The sequence below is a fragment of the Neomonachus schauinslandi genome, chromosome 9 (assembly GCF_002201575.2).
Source record: "Neomonachus schauinslandi chromosome 9, ASM220157v2, whole genome shotgun sequence".
NCBI lineage: Eukaryota > Metazoa > Chordata > Mammalia > Carnivora > Phocidae > Neomonachus > Neomonachus schauinslandi.
The window spans coordinates 135,758,834-135,773,247 of NC_058411.1; positions in this window are offsets into that span (position 1 = coordinate 135,758,834).

Sequence of the window (14,414 nt, forward strand, 5' to 3'; positions counted from 1 at the left end):
ATCTTAAAAGTCCACTTCAGGATTAATAGGTATCAGGTCAATTTAGAACAGCATTCAGCACACATGAAAGCCAATGAGTGAGGAGGTGATTTATATGCTCCATGCTGAACGGGCGCCATAAGTGCTTGCGATGTGGGGAAATAGTGTATTTAAAATGCTACTTAAAAGCATTTCAGAGGGTAAATATTGCAGTTCTTAAACTTCTCAAGTGCCTCCAAGTGGGACAGATGCAGAACGAATAAGATAACCTGGGGAGAGGATGATGGGGAGAAGTTCTTGGGAGTCAACCTGGGAATATGGTTTTCTGGCCTGCCTGCCTAATAGCTCACATGTTTTCCCTGGAAGTTATGTGAGGGGGCGTGGCTACAGCCCTATCTTTGGGGATCCAGGGAAGTGTTTGACTCTTCCATGTATGTATGATGTCCCCAGGAGGTCCATATAGAATTACAGCTTTGTAGTCTGGAATACATTTTGCCTTGGTGAAATTCCATAATGATGTGATATCATTATTCCAAGGCTTGATTTCTGCTGGTTTTCGATATTTGGGGTGTGATTTGATAGCTACCAAATAGATCATAGAGCAGGTTCCATTTTGAAAATGTATCTTGGATACTGTGTCCAAATTGTGAGTCTGCATTTATGGACAGAAAATACCAGAGCATTTTCTACCTAACTCTTAAGTCAAAAGGCCCTGGATATCAGAGTAGGTAATTAGCAGAGCTCATATATAAGCCTTTCATTTGCCTTTTTCATACCAAAAGAATATGTTAGTTATCATTTATATAGTAGCTACTATGTACCAGACACTATTTCTTTTTTTATTATAAATATCCTAAAAGTAGTTCTAAATATCTGCTAGTTATAGAATAATAAACCAAGATTTAGCCATTAAATCACTTGCTCCAATTTAAATTGCTAGTGAGTGGCAGAAATGAGATTAGAAATCAAAATGATCTCACTGCAAAACCTATGATGTTCCACACCTTCTGTGGAATATCCAGAACAAATTTGATTAAAACCATGAATTGAGTGGCTACCTTTTTTCCCTGTCACAGTGCTAAGCACTAAGGATACAGAGATAAAAAGTCAAGCCTGTCTTCAAGTAAATCACTGTCTTATTGTGGAGAGAGTCAAATAAAGAGAAAATCAGCATGCAATAAGACAAGCATTTTGAAAGAGAAATTCACAGTGCTATACAAGAACCCAAGAGTTAGTTAGCTGTACCATATGGAAAAATTCAAGGAAGGTTTCTGAGACTCTTAAGCTGTGTTTTGGGTAGTAGTAAGAAAAAAAATAATATTGTGGCAGACAAGATTGCATATGCAAAGGCATATGCATATCACCATTGATATGATCTGTAATATTTGACGTATGGATGAAGTCATCCACATGCCTCTGAAAATGCATGGAACACTGGCAATATCATTTCCCAATGCTAAAAAGGAGGTATTTATGTGCCAAGTTAAATAAATGAAGCAAGGATATTCTTCTCAACAGATGTGCTAAAACAAATAGATGCCCAAATAAACAATATAATTCTTGACCTCAAACTCACTCCAGGCACAAAAATTAATTTGAGATAGCACAGAGTCCTAGAACTAAAAGTTAAAACCATAAAACTTCTAGAAGAAAATATAGGAGAAAATCTTCACAAGTTTGGGTTAGGCAAAATTTTCTAAACAGAATACAGAAATCATTAATCATAAAAAAATATAATTGATAAGACTTCATCAAAATTAAAAATGTGCATTCATAATAAAGTACCATTAAGAAAATAAGTTGGCAAGTAACAGACAAGAAGAAAAAGCTTACAATGTATAATATTGGACAAGGAAATTGTATCCAGAATATATAAAGAATACCTAGAAATCATAACAACAACAACAACAAAGACAACAAAATGCAATTGGGCCAAAGGCTTATGACTACAGATAAGTCACAAAGAAAATGTATGAACTGACAATAAGCTTATGATAAGACACTACATTAGTCCTCAGGGAAATGCTACCTGAAAACACAATAAAAAACCATTTAATATATTCTGGAATGGTTAACTTTTATAGAAAGACTGATAATATCAAATGTGGTAGAGGAAGTGAAACAACCCAAATTCTCACACACTGTAGAAATCACTTGGAAAACTCTTTGGTAATTCTTTTATGAAGTTAAGCATACATATAACCCATACCCCAACAATTTCAATCCTAGGTATGTACTCAAGAGAAACGAAAACATATATCCACACAAGACTTATGCAAGAAAGTTGAAAGCAGCTGTGCTCATAATAGGCTCAAATTAAAAATAGCCATCAAGAAAATTTAGAGGGAGACAAACCATTAGAGATGCTGAACTCTGGGAAACAAACTGAGAGTTGCTGGAGGGGAGGGGGATAAGGTGTGGGGTAACTGGGTGATGGGCACTGGGAAAGGCACCTGATGTAATGAGCACTGGGTATTATATGTAACTGATGAATCACTAAATTCTACCTCTGAAACTAATTAAAAAAAAAAAAGAAAATAGCCATCAAGAGGTATTTGAATAAGCATATTGTAGCATATCATGAGAATGGAATATCCCTTAGCAACAAAATGAAGAAACTATTGATAAATACAACACTATGGACCAATCTCAAAAATATGCTCTGCATATGCAAAATAAATGAGACACCAGAGAATATATACTATCAGGAGGCAATTACCTCTTTGGGGTACAGGATGGAGAAAAATGGAAAGGGTCAGGAGGAAACCTTCTGGGAAGGTAGAAATGCTTTATATTTTGATTTGGGTAGCCATTACACAGGTACATCCAATAGTCAAAACTCATCAAATTTAAGATCTTAGCAATATATTTTTGAAACTTATAGCTCAGTTTTTAAAAAGTGGTCTTCAGAAACCATCAGAACCCTCCTAAAATCTTCCTTCTCAATTTCAGTGAACAATTGGGGAGAATGAAGAGGGAAACCAATTTTAAATTCTTCATCCAGAAAGCGTAGCATATTATAGGCTTTCCAGTTAGAATGTAAAATATGTTCTCAGTATTTGAATCCACTGGCTAGAGAAGCCAAGCCATGCATTTTGCTCTCCTGAAATAAGTGTTAGAAGTTGGAGATCAAAATCATTTAATGTGAAGAAAGCAGTTGAGATTTTAGAGGGCTTAGACATTTGAATCCTAAGTCAGCAATGGTATGTGTGACTTCAGGCAAGTCCATGAACCATTCTGGAGCTCAGTTTCCACTGTGTGTGTGTGTGTGTGTGTGTGTGTGTGTGTGTGTGAGTGTGTGGTAGAGGGGGTGTAATACCAGCGATGGGCAAATATTTTGTGATAGTGATATTATGAGAGATTGAGCACAAAGGAGAGTTTAAATAATAAAAGTCCAGACAGACAGAAACTGACCTCTTTTAATTCTAAGATGCTTTAAGGCACTGACTGATCAAAAAACATTGTTAGCATGAGCTGAAATTAGTAATCTGGAATTAAATTCCCCATGTAAGGTCTGGATGTGTGGGACTGAGATGCTAGAGGCCCTTCAGTGGGAAAAGCAAGAAAAGAAAACTCTTTCTAAAGACCATGAATATCATAAATTAAAAAAAAATTAGAATCAGACTGACTGATTTTGAAATACTCATGTGTGTAGTTAGTATGCACATATTATGTATGAGTTGCACACTCTTTCTTTCTCTTATACCTCCCCACACACATTTTAAATATATACTCCATATCTAGATGCAGTCTTGTATGAAGAATAGTTGAAACCTGGGACCAGAATAGGGTCAATTAGTATATTAGATATTCACAGGTGTGCTTGGCACAGTAAGTACAGTAGGTCAAACATATAGGGGCAGTTTCCTAAAAAGAATGTGGAAAAATAACATTTTAAAGCATTAATCAGTGAGATTTGAATTTCATACCTATTAATAGTAGTTACCTGGGTTCTTATCATAAATCATGAACGATATGTCTCTTTTAAATGATGAATTTCAATACATTACCCTTGCATAACCTGTTGTAGGAACCTATGAATCTAAGTAGCATTTTGCTTTGGAAATATTCTCTGTTAGGAAGCTGAATGTATTATTTGGGATGTATCATTAGTCCCCTCAATCAAAAGTTTTTCACTGTTCTCCAGTCTATATTGAAGAAATTTTTTTAAAGACCATTACATGGTTCACATTCCACTGAGTGTTGCAGGTCCAGGAGGATATCCCACACCATCAAGTACCCATAATTTGTTTCAGAACATTTAATGGGCTACCATGTTCAAATACGGCTATGGGTAGTATAAGACAAACATTTATGCACGATGCTTCAAAGAGACCTGATATTTATGCATTCACTAGAACTGCAATGACTGTCAGATGACAGGGCAGGTATCATTACCCCCATTTAACAGATAAGGAAATTGAGGCTCAGAGGTTTGGTAATTTGACCAATGAAATCCAGGTACTAATAGGCATGATAGCAATTTGACCTTGGTCTTCTGATTTAGATAGTAAAGGACTTTTCACAACACCCCATGATCTCTCTGACTTCTACCTTATTTCTAGAATCTTCTACACTTTTTTACCATAAAAGCCACAGAGCTTATCTTTTACACGAAGTTACAATGACTCATGTCCTTGATTTTGAGCTGCTAACCTTTAGCAGGATAGGAAAAGAGACTTCAGAATTTAAGACAAAGGGACCTGGAGGGAAAGTAGACTCAATACAAGTGAGCCTAGTTATCCCTAGCTAATGCTCTTTTAAAATAAATCAGCCAAAGGGATTTCTGGAGGGAAAAAGAGGAGAAACCATCACTCAGAGAAGATAATAATCTTAATTGAAATCAGAAAACCTTCAAATCTCTTTGTGTATAAATGTGTGTGCTGTAATAGTGAACATTTAGAATCCCTCTGGGATTTTAAAAATTCTGGACAGTGTTTTATCAATCTTTTTTTTTTTTTAATTGGAGTCGGTGGGGCAGAGGAAGTTGTGAGGAATCAGTATCCCTGAGCCATCCATCCTCTGCTTCCTAAAAAGTCTTTCTGCAGAGCTTCCCCAGACTCACTGGAACCCAGGATCTTGAGGGAATGCAATGATTTGGCATTATAGCTAGGGAAATATGCTGTGGTTGCAGGAACCCAACCATCCCTTTGGAGGATGGAAATAAAGTTAGTTAAAATTCTTCAACTCAACACAATAAAGATAGAGATGAGGTTGGGAAGGAAAGATGACTCTGCTATGATTCAGCTCATAACACCCTTTGGAGAAACAATTATAAAATGCAAATATAATGGTGATATCCTTAAATAGAGCCCATCCATGGAAGCTCCTACTCTCTTCTGTTCTCAAGCATCTGATTAAAAAGAGATACCTCCAGGGCAAAACCGATTTAGGGAAAATTATTCAAATGATTCTCCAGCCACAGGTATGGAAAGATGATACAGCCCAGGTGAGGAAACTTCCTAAATTTTCCCTGATGGTTCAATTCTTTAAAATGATAATTGGGGTGCCTGAGTGGCTAGGTGAGTTAAGCATCAGACTCCTGATTTTGGTTCAGGTCATGGTCTCAGGATCCTGGGATCAAGCCCCACATCAGGCTCTGCACTCAGAGCAGAGTCTGTTTGTCCTTCTCCCTCTGCTCCTCCCCTTGCTCACACTCTCTCTCCCTCAAATAAATAAGTAAATAAAATCTTTAAAAAAAAATAAAATGATAATCATCACCCTTACCCCCTCCATAAAAGCATATCAGGATGTGAGATCCTTAGCTCTTAAAAGAAAATGTAGAGACTTCCAATTTTAGCTCTGATATGTAAAGAACTTTGAACTTATCACTCACATCCTTACAAGAAAAAGCTGGGCAAACTGAAAACCAAATGACTTCTATGCAGTTACAGAGAAATGATTTTGCAGGGCAAACGACCAACCTGAAATCTGGAGAAAGAGGTGAATTCAAGAAGTCACAGCCAAGATCTGCTTACAAAGAGCAGAAACCATTGAAGTCATAAATTGGTAGAAACACTTGAATGATCATCTCAATGAACTCTTGGAGGGTGAATGTGGCCTAACTTGAGTCTAAGAACCCCTTGGGTTTCTATCTTAGGTGGGTGGGAGCTCCCACACTTTTGTGGAACTTGCCTCCAAGAATGTACAGGAATCTTCACATGGTGAAGGTCTAGAAAGATCCCTTCCTAGCTCTGGTAGGAGGAGAGAAAGAATAATCCTTGTGAAATATGACCGGAGCCTTCCCTGAATGAAAAGACTTTAGCAGAACTTTGTCTTGAAGCCATGAGAGAAGTCATCCCATCTAGACTTCCCTTCTCAACAAAGGGGAAGGAGGGACTCTAAGCAAAGCAACACTTCTGGAGGTGAGAGACCAGAGAAGCAAACTCATGGGAAGACTGGGGTTGAAGTGGACATTGGTAGAACACTTCCCTTCCCCAAGCCTTGCACCACAGAAACATGGCTCCAGCACCATAATAGCTGTACAGATTACACCTGAAATAAATGCAAGATACAGAGTCTCTTGGAGGAGGAGAACTCAAGGGGGCCAGTGTCAAGAAGGGAGACAAAACAAGAACACTAGAGGAATGTGAAGCCTCTGGCACCTACAGCTACAGAAACATTAGAAAATGTCCAATTCCCAGTCAAATCAACATAATACTTCATGCTAAAGTCATACTGATTTCAGTCCCTGTTACCAAATACATCATGTCCAGCTTTCAACAACTAATTACAAGGCATACTAAAAAGCAAGAAAGAAACAGAATCTGAAGAGGTTGTGCATCAAAACCCATCTCAGATGTGATACAGATTCTGGAATTATAACACAGGGAATTTAAAACACTTATGATTCATATGTTAAGGACTCTAATAGAAAAAGTAGACCGCATGAGAGAACAGATGAGTAAAGTAAGCCAAGATAAAAATTCTAAGAACAAATCAAAAGGAAAGGGTAGAAATAAAAAGAAAAAAAAATACCACTGTAACATATATAAAGAATGTTTTTTATGGACTCACCCATTGGCTGGTCAAAGTTAAAGCAAAGAATCAGTGAGTTTGAAGATGTAAGCTTTCCAAACTGAAATGGAAAGAAAAAAAAAAAGTAGTTAAAAAAAGAAGAGAACATTCAATAGCAATGGGAAACTTTCAAAAGATGTAACATACACATGATTGTAATGCCAGAAGAAGAAAGAGAGAATGGAGCAGAAGAAACACATAAACTAATACTGATGAGGAACTTCCCAAAATTAATGATAGATACCAAATCACAGATCCAGAAAGCTTAGAGAACACCACGTGGAATAAATACCCAAAAAAGCTGTGCCTGTTCATATCATATTTAAACTACAAAAAAACCCAAAAAACAAAGAAGAGGCTATTTTGAAAACAATAGCTGTGTGTGCAGAGGGGCACTTTATAGAGAAACATTAATAATAATGCATCAATATTGGTTTATGAATTGTGACAACTGTACCATACTAATGTAAAATGTTAATAAGCAGAAACTTGATGTGAGTTAGAAAGTATACTATCTTCATGGCAATGCTGCAAATCTGAAACTGTTTTAAAATAAAAAGTTTATTTTAAAAAAGAAACTACAGCCATTTCAAACGGATATCTTTCTAATCATCACTGTCTTGTAATTATAACAACATTATGGACAAGCAACATCTCAACACTGCTCATATTTTTCTTCCTGTTATCTCTTAGTAGATGAAAAGCATATCACTTTAATTATCTGGTAAACACATCCCATCACATGGTCTTGATTTGCAGAGAAGATAATGGCTGTGTGCAACATTTTGAGATTCTTTTAGGATAAGTTTGACAGGCGTATTTTAGAAAGTGAGTAATGGAAGAAGACCTTTAGGATCTCCAATGATGATTCATTCATTTTTAAAACAAGTACAAAAATGTCTAGACAGTTAAGTAACTTCCTCCCAATAAATTCAAGTCTATCAGAACAAGGACCTTAACTCAGTTACAAACTTTTTTTTCTGCTCTTTTTTTCTTTTTTCTTTTTTTAATTTTATTATGTTATGTTAGTCACCATACAATACATCATTGGTTTTTGATGTGGTGATCCACGATCCATTGTTTTCGTATAACACCCAGTGCTCCATGCAGTACGTGCCCTCCTTAATACCCATCACCGGGCTAACCAATCCCCCCTCGTCCCTCCCCTCTAAAACCCTGTTTGTTTTTCAGAGTCCATAGTCTGCTCTTTTTTTCTTATTGATTTTGTTTAGTCAGTACTATTTACAATAAATTTAATTTGTTAAAAAGTGTTGACAGAATGTCCCATGACATCATAATATCATACCATAATGCATCCTGAATGAGATAATTCAGTGTCAGAATCATCAGTAGATAATCAATCCACCTTGTTTACTGTGTGCTTGCCAAGAAATCAGGTAGGCAAGGTCAATCTGAAAAGTGGAAAACATATGAGTAAAAGTAGAACAAGATGTTTTAGTATGACTAGAACCCATACCACAGGAAGAGAAAAACAGGGGTCCCATGTGTCTCAGTAGTCTCAGTGGGGGCTCAATTTGTGACTGTTAACCCATTCTCTTATAAAAAAGGATCCCAGTTTAAATAATAAATCATGCAGTTGTGCTTTGAAAGGGCCTCAAATGCCATCCTGGAGCTACATAAATCAATACATGCCTCTAGACCTATCCTAAACCACAGCACTCGCAGTCAGACACTCTGGTCCTGAGAATTTATTCTTCCACTTCTTTCTTCAGATGTACTATGTAACATGCCTGCTCTGCTTAACACTATGTAGCCACATGACCTTATTCAAGTTACATAGACTTGAATCTATGTCTATGAGGAAACAGTTTCCTCATCTACAGATAATACCAGTGTCTTCCTTATAAGGTTCCTACTAGGGTTAAACTTAAATGTGCCTACCACATAGTAAGTATTCAATCAATTTAGCTATTATTTTTATTATTCTCAATAACTTTTGAGGTTTTGAATTTTAGGTCATTTTTCTGACTCCTAGTTTTTAACATCTAGTTAGTCTCATTAATTGAATTTCTCTAAAGCAGAGTTACAGATTTTGGAAGAAGGGATTTTTTTCCCCTACCATTTATTTCCCAAATACTACTGAGCACCTCCTATGTTCCAGGCACTGTTCTGAGTGCTGAGACTACAACAGCAAATGAGATCAACAAACACCATGCTCTCATGGAGCTTTTTTTAAAATGTAGAAGTTTTAAGCTAATCTGCCTTTGTATGTATTAAAAAAATGATGCCCCTTATTGGAGGACACATTTCCATGAGTCTACAACTTGGTAGGAGATCAGTGCCTTCTGATGAGATAAATGGTACTCCTTCCCTCCCCAAGGGCAGTGCCATGCTGAGATAGAGCTTAGTCTCTGGAACACAGGCTGGGTGTCAACCCTTTACACACTCTCCACTGAATTACTCTGTGTACAACACATGGTGTTAGACTACCTGGTGGACAAAAGAAAAGAAAAGAAAAGAACAAATGAAGAAAGCATTGGATAGACCAGTTTGATTTCCAGGGCAAGATCCTGGCTAGTGATGTAGACTCAGTAGTTGCTAAAAACAGATAATATTTAAGTCACAGGATTGAATGACTTGAGGACATAGAACATATCTGGGGGTACTCTCACCATTAGAGGATCAACAGAGGAGAGGAGGAAGAGCCAGAGAGGAACATCTGGGAAATTTCCATCAATAAAGAAGGGCCAGAAACCAGAAGATATGCTGGAAGGAGAGGGTGTATAACAAGGCTAAGGCTAAAAGCCAGAACCAGGTCGGCCCTGTCTTATACATGCATGTTGAGGAACTCGCCAGCTATACTAGAGACAGAAAGGATTCCTAAACAATTGAAGCTCCTTCAAGTTACCTTATTCCCCTGATGTGTCTCTGAAAATAATGCTTTGGGAGTCAACGGTGACTGAGAATTTGCACCATTGGTGAACTCAACTTTATAATTACTGAAATATTTACATAAAAACATAATAGACAGGAATCCTCCCTACTTCTGGAGAATAGGGAAGACTTGCAAGTCTCCTGGGATGGAGTTCTGTCTTCACTGGGAAGACCCAACAGCAGAGAAAAATGGTGAAGGCAGCTCACAAGGGGGAGAATCGTGGTAAATACAGGCTAGAGCTCTTGAGACCCAAGAGTCAAGAGCTGGACAGATCACATGATAAAAAAATGTTAAAGTGTCTCAGGAACAAACAGGGTTTTTTGGGGGGGATGGGTTAGTCCAGTGTTGGGTATTAAGGAGGGCACATTTTGCATGGAGCACTGGGTGTTATACAAAAAACAATGAATCATGGAACACTACAACAAAAACTAATGATGTACTGTATGGTGACTAACATAACATAATAAAATAAAATTAAATTAAAAAAAAAGTTAAAGTGCCCAAAGCTAGACCAAAACAAAGAGAAAGAGTCCAAGGTCAAGAAACACACTGAATGAAAGGTGGAACAAGTTATCAATTAACAAGTAAAGCTTGCATAAATACTATGAATAGCAGCCATGCCATAAAGAGCTGTCTGAGGGTGAGCAAGTTACAGAACCTCCTTGTCCTTAGTTTTCTCATCTGTGACATGGGGAGAGAAACCACATGTAACTCTTAAGGTTGCCCTGAGGTGTAAATGGAATAATGCACATAGAAGCTAGCCTGGTACTCAGCAGGTGCTCAAAACTTGTTAGCTCTCATTATTCATATTGTATTGCTTTGCCGACCTGCTGGTGCATGGTATGGAGAACTAACTAGAACAGGGAGAACTGGGAAAGAGAAGGAGAAGGAATAATTTCAGGCTGGCTGAAAGATGAGGGTTGAAGTATTTTAATCCAGACGTGTGCATACACATGCATGCTCCTTCACTAAAGCTTCTGAGCGTCTGTGGATTGCCAACAGAATCCTCAAGCCTCCCCTTCCCGAGAGACCTCCTTGCTGAATATAGAATGGTTTAGTTTATAGTGTAAGACATTAAGGTAGGACACACAAAGAGTGAGACAAAATCATCTTCCCTTCCAAATGAAACTGTGCTGGAAAACAGGTGCGGAGAGAGTGTACAATTCCTCCAAGCTGTCTCTTTGATGTGCTCAAACTGTCCGCCCTTTCTGTATTTGTTTATTACGTGTTAAGTGTAACTTTGCTTGTTTCTTCCCAGATGTTTGGACATCCATTAATTAGCACATCCTCTACAACATATTCGTGAATTCTTCTCACCAAGTGAAAGGGAAGGCTGGAATCCAGCTGGAAAGAAATTGCAATTAAGAAAACATAGACACACACACACACACACACACATACACATACACACAGAGACACACACACACACAACAAAACTGTCTTTAGGACAGCATGAGAGTGAGACAGGAAGACAAGGGGAAAATATGAGTCCTGAGGAGCAGAGATCCAATGGGGCTCATTTTCTTTTTTTTTTTTTTTTTTTAAGATTTTATTTATTTATTTGAGAGACAGAGAGAGAAGGCTGTGGGGGGTGGGCAGAGGGAGGCGGAGAGAGAACCTCAGGCAGACTCTGCTGAATATGGAGCCCAAGGTGGGACTCAATCTCACAACCCTGAGATCACGATGTGAGCCGAAACCAAGAGTTGGATGCTTAACTGACTGTGCCCCCCACCCCTAGGCATCCCCAATAAGCTCATTTTCAAGCTCGCATGTCAACAAACATTTATCTGACAGGCAACTCCAGGATCAAATTAATTCAGAAAATTAATTCAGGAGGAAAAGAAGTCAGAGTAGAAAAGGAAGGCCTTTACCATCTTGCATAAAATTGACCAAAGTAAGACTCCTCAAAATCCACTATTTTTCTTGACCACCCTTTTCATTGTTTTGTCCTGGTTGGGGAGCCATCAAAGTAACTGGAAAATTCAGTGCAAAAAATGCAATATTGATTTTTTTTTGAAAAATCAAATAATCTATTTGGTTGAGAGATGATTAAGCTGCCTCAATACCCATCTGATGAAGCACAGAGTAGAAGCTGAAGGAAGTGTTTGGTTGCCTTTCCATAGAGACATGCCCTGTCTCCCAGCCCATCCCTCCTACCAGCTTTCTTGGAGAACTGACCGACCACAGTGGTCACGCTGCCTCCTGGTAGATAGGAGGCCATCAATTCCTTTACAAAACAATGGTGCCAACCTCTCTTGGCTCCTGGATATCAGGTAACACTTTCATTAGTCACATTTTACCCACCTCTTTGGAGCCTGTTTTTTTTTTTTTTTAAATCTTTTAAAGTTAAGCCTCCCTTCCTCTGGCCAGTGGCACTGCCCTTTTTTTATGGACAAAGATGCAATGACGTGCAAAAGGCCAGCCAGCACGACCTGGGAAATTTCTCATCTAGCCTAGGATATGTCTCTTTGGAAAATTAATAATCCCTATAAAATCTTATTCCCCAAATCCCAGTAACTAATTTTTAATTTTTAATGGGTCTTTTCACATTTAGCCAAAGCTACAACGTGAGACAATGGCTGGCAAAGATTACTTCAATTTTCATCAGAATTAGTCATCACCATTTTAACATTTTACCTCTGGTTGTGTTTCTGAAAAGGAAGTGTCCACTGAATCTTAATGAAACCCACTATGTACTAAGGATCTACTATATAAAGGGATTAAAATCAAACAAACAGGGAAAGGAAAGTTAAAGCTATTTTTGTGACCATTTGTGAGTGAGATGAGAAGACAAGGGAGGGCTAGTGACATGAAGTTAAATATATGATTTCCCCCAAGTCCCCACAGTAGTAGTGCAGGCTTAGCATTATTAGTTCTGTGGACAGATAAGGAAGCTGAAGCTCAGAGAGATTAAGTCAGAGATCCAGGAGTGATATTTGGAGAGCTATTAGCACTGGTTAAGAGCAGGGGCTTAGGCATCTGAAAATAAAGGGGTCAAATCTTGGCTCGGTCAACAAAAGAGCAATGGTGCAGGGGAGGGCTGGGGATTCAGTCAGACATGACAGTCTGGTACAAAGCATGGCATTCATACGGCAGAGCACAGTGGGATTGAGCATGTATAGAGGGAAGAGACATGAAAATATTGTGAGTTCAGAGGCCAGCCAACCCTCAGTTTCAGAATCCAAGCAGGGAAATTAAATAATTACACACAGACCACACTGTATCAGCTTTAGCACTGGGATTTATTTAGAGTGTGTGAGTCAACTACCCTCATTGTTGGGGATTTGGGTCAATACAAAATCAAGGAGCCCAAACTTCGAACCCGGCCAGAATGTAGAATAAACCTGGGAAGAACTGATCACTCCATTGGGTCGATCACAATGGTCTACTGGCCATTTCACATGTATCTCCATCTAAACACAGGCGTGCATATACACAAACACACTTTGCATAGTAGGTGTGATTGTACTCGTGTTATAGACAGGAAAGGAGGAGATCAGCATACGTAGGTTACATGCTGTAGCATCATCCCTAGGAATAGCACAACTGGGATTTGAATCTAGATATGACTGACTCCAAAGCTCATGCCCTTATTATACATGTTGTCAATTAGAGATTAGGGCCAACCAGATACTGGGTCAGTTGAGGCAGGTGTCAGCAATCAGAAGGAACCCATAGAAATATGACCAAGGATATCAGTAGTTTATAGGAAAATCAAAATGGCCATGGAGTGATGAAAATATGCTCAGTGTTATTAATCACCAGGGAAATGAAATTAATGCATTAAGGAGATACCACTTCTCGCCTACTAGATTGACTGAAAATTTGAATGTTTGATAACATCAAGTGTTAGTAAGACTGTGAAGATGTGGATAATCTTGTACAATGCTAGTAGGGAGATCTACTTATTCAGCTATTTTGGAGAACAATCTGGCAATATCTATTAAAACAAAATATAAATAATCTTAACTCATCAATTCCACTTTTGGTATAGGGCCAAGAAATATTTGCTCAAAGATGTGTGCATGTGCACAAAGATACGTATATAAAGACATTTGCTGCAGCCTTGCTTGTAGTAAAAAAAAAAAACACCTCAAAAACAATCAAAATGTCCAAATAGGGGAAATAGGTAAATCAAAATTGTGGTTGAATACATTGTAGAAGTTTAAAAATGAGTTAGATTTATGTGTAGTGGTGTAGGAAAATCTTTCAGATATATTATAAAAAAAAAAATTCCAGAACATCTTCACTCCCATAAGCTAACACAAATATACAAAATTCCCTACTTCTACCTACAAATATATATGCATCTAAAGGCACAGAAAAAGATAAGGAAGAATATGCACCAAACTGAAAGTAATGGTTTATCTAAAAGGGGATATGAGAGGAGGTCAAGGGGAATTTTCTTTCATTAGATAAAGAAAAGTTGACTTGTCTGAAATTGTTTGAATTTTTAATGACATATATTCATATCCTGCTTGAATAATTAAAAATAAATAAATATTTAAGCAAAACGAATGAA